Here is a 2,497-nt window from a genome sequence, read left to right as displayed (position 1 = left end):
AAGGACTAATCTTGTGCACTAAGATTTTAGATAACACATGTCAACGGCACAAGACGACTCGACCCCCTCCATGGAATAGAAGCACGGTGTCGTCTACGATTCTCTTTCTTTGAGTCATAGGAACGTCGTACTATTAAGAGGGGACCCGTAGTGGAAAGGTTTGGGTGGAATCAATTTTGCACGCACACACTTTATCTCCTTTCCCTTTCCCTGCAACTTTGGAGTGGTTCCCGCCTCTGGTTTATCTCCTCTAAGCAAAAAAGGTCTCTCAGCGGTAGTACCGTTGTCCCTAGCGGTAGTGCCGCTAAGGCTGGTGGTAGTACCGCTAGTGCTGGCGGTAGTACCGCTAGACCTATCGGTAGTACCACTAGTGCTGGCGATAGTACCGCTAGCCCTATCGGTAGTACCACTAGTGCTGGCGATAGTACCGCTGTGCTGGCGGTAGTACCGCCCCTAGTCAGCGGTAGTACCGCTCCAGGGACTTAGTACTGCCTTCCTAGCGTTTGTACTTCGTCGGACTTTTTGCGAAGACTTTCTTGACGGTGGTTGGCCCCGTAGTGCATCTACACTACCATGGGCCCAGCGGTAGTACCGCTGCAGCGAGCGGTAGTACCGCTGGAATGCCAGCGGTAGTACCGCTAGGCTCGGGCTGTGAGTGGGAAAACGGTTGGATTCCCCCCCCCACTATATAAGGGGTTCTTCTTGCTCTAGAACCCTACCTTTGACCCTCCCAAGCTCCACTGTTGCTCCGTAAGCTCAAAAGTGCCCGATCTCTCTACCTAGCCAATCAAACTTGTTGATTTTTTAGGGATTGGTTGAGAAGGCCTAGATCTACACTTCCACCAAGAGAAAATTGATTCCCCCACCAATATCTTGTGGATCTTGTTACTTTTGGGTGTCTGAGCATCCTAGACGGTTGAGGTCACCTCGGAGCCACATTCCATTGTGGTGAAGATTCGTGGTCTTGTTGGGAGCCTCCAAGTTTGTGTGGAGTTTGCCCCAATCTTATTTGTAAAGGTTCGGTCGCCGCCTTCAAGGGCACCTATAGTGGAATCACGGTACCTTGCATTGTGTGAGGGCGTGAGGAGAATACGGTGGCCCTAGTGGCTTATTGGGAAGCATTGTGCCTCCACACCGCTCCAACGAAGACGTACTTCCTGTTAAAAGGAAGGAACTTCAGTAACACATCCTCGTCTTCATTGGTTCCACTTGCGGTTATCTCTAACCTTTACATTGTGTATGATTATGTTGTTGTTTATCTCTTACTTGTCTTAGTTATCCTTCTTGGTAGCATCATATAGGTTCACCTCCTTGTTGACATTTTAGAGAACCCTTATGTTGCTAACCCTAACTTGCTAAGATTAATTAAAAAGTGGTTGTTGCCTATTCACCCCTCTTTAGTCAAACATATCGATCCTTTCAGCTTCAAAGCTCATTCTTGCCCGATCTCTCTCCCTAACCAATCAAACTTGTTGATTTCCTAGAGATTGGTTGAGGGCTAATGTCTTTTTTAATGACATCTGATCTTTTTTATGGGATTCGATTCTTTTGAGGGGATTAGATTGGATTCATCTTACAGCCAAAAAAGGGTAAAAGAAATAAGAAAAATGACCGACTCCACTCATCCGAGCTCACATGAGGTCGATCTCAAATTAACCGCTTCCTTTTACATGTCCCTTTATAGCAAAAATGGGTAAATGTCTTTTTTAAAGACATTATTTTTTTTATGGAATTCTAGTCTTTTGAGGGATTTATATGGGATTCATTTTACAATTAAAAATGGCTAAAATAGTAAATAAAAATACACGACTCCGCTCATCCGAGCTCACATGAGCTATCTCAAATTAATCGCTTCCTTTTACCTTCCCTTCTTTCGTGGGATTCATTGTAGAGCAAAAAAGGGTTAATTACTTTTTTGAAGACATCTGATTTTTTTATGGGATTCATCTTACAACCAAAAAAGGGTAAATAAAATGACCGACTCCGCTAATTCGAGCTCGCTCTCAAATTAACAGCTTCCTTTTTACCTGTCCCTTTTTTCATGGGATTCATTTTATAGCCAAAAAAAAAAAAATTACCGACTCCGCTGGGGATCGAACCCAGAATCCCTGTCCCTTTTTTCATGGGATTCATTTTATAGCCAAAAAAAAAAATGACCGACTCCGCTGGGGATCGAACCCAGAATCTCTGGTTTCGTAGACCAGCGCCTTATCCATTGGGCCACGGAGTCCTTTTTGTTTTGTTTCACTTTCGAATGGTTCACTAATGTAATCCGTGTTTGGCTTTGCCTGACGCAGCGGAAACAGATACATTCAATTTATTGCTGCATTAAGGAAGTTTTGTACGCAATGGAATTGGGATTCGTTCTACAAGATCTTGCCCTACCCCGAGCAGTGATGTACCGTATATAATCACCGCCGGAGGCCGAAGCAAACAAGCATATATAGAATTATTTTAAAATGTACATTCATTTATTTTGTTTTACATATAGTTATAT

At 43.9% G+C, this 2,497-nt stretch overlaps 1 non-coding gene across 1 annotated transcript; it reads right to left on the bottom strand.

Moving 5' to 3' along the window:
- Window positions 1–2,157: 2,157 nt before the first annotated feature.
- Window positions 2,158–2,230, bottom strand: TRNAR-ACG. Its single transcript has one exon. It is a non-coding gene; the product is annotated as a tRNA-Arg (tRNA).
- Between the last annotated feature and the right edge of the window lie 267 nt (window positions 2,231–2,497).

Source organism: Hordeum vulgare, chromosome 3H (genome assembly GCF_904849725.1).
Source record: "Hordeum vulgare subsp. vulgare chromosome 3H, MorexV3_pseudomolecules_assembly, whole genome shotgun sequence".
NCBI lineage: Eukaryota > Viridiplantae > Streptophyta > Magnoliopsida > Poales > Poaceae > Hordeum > Hordeum vulgare.
This window is presented reverse-complemented; position numbering and strand designations above follow the sequence as displayed.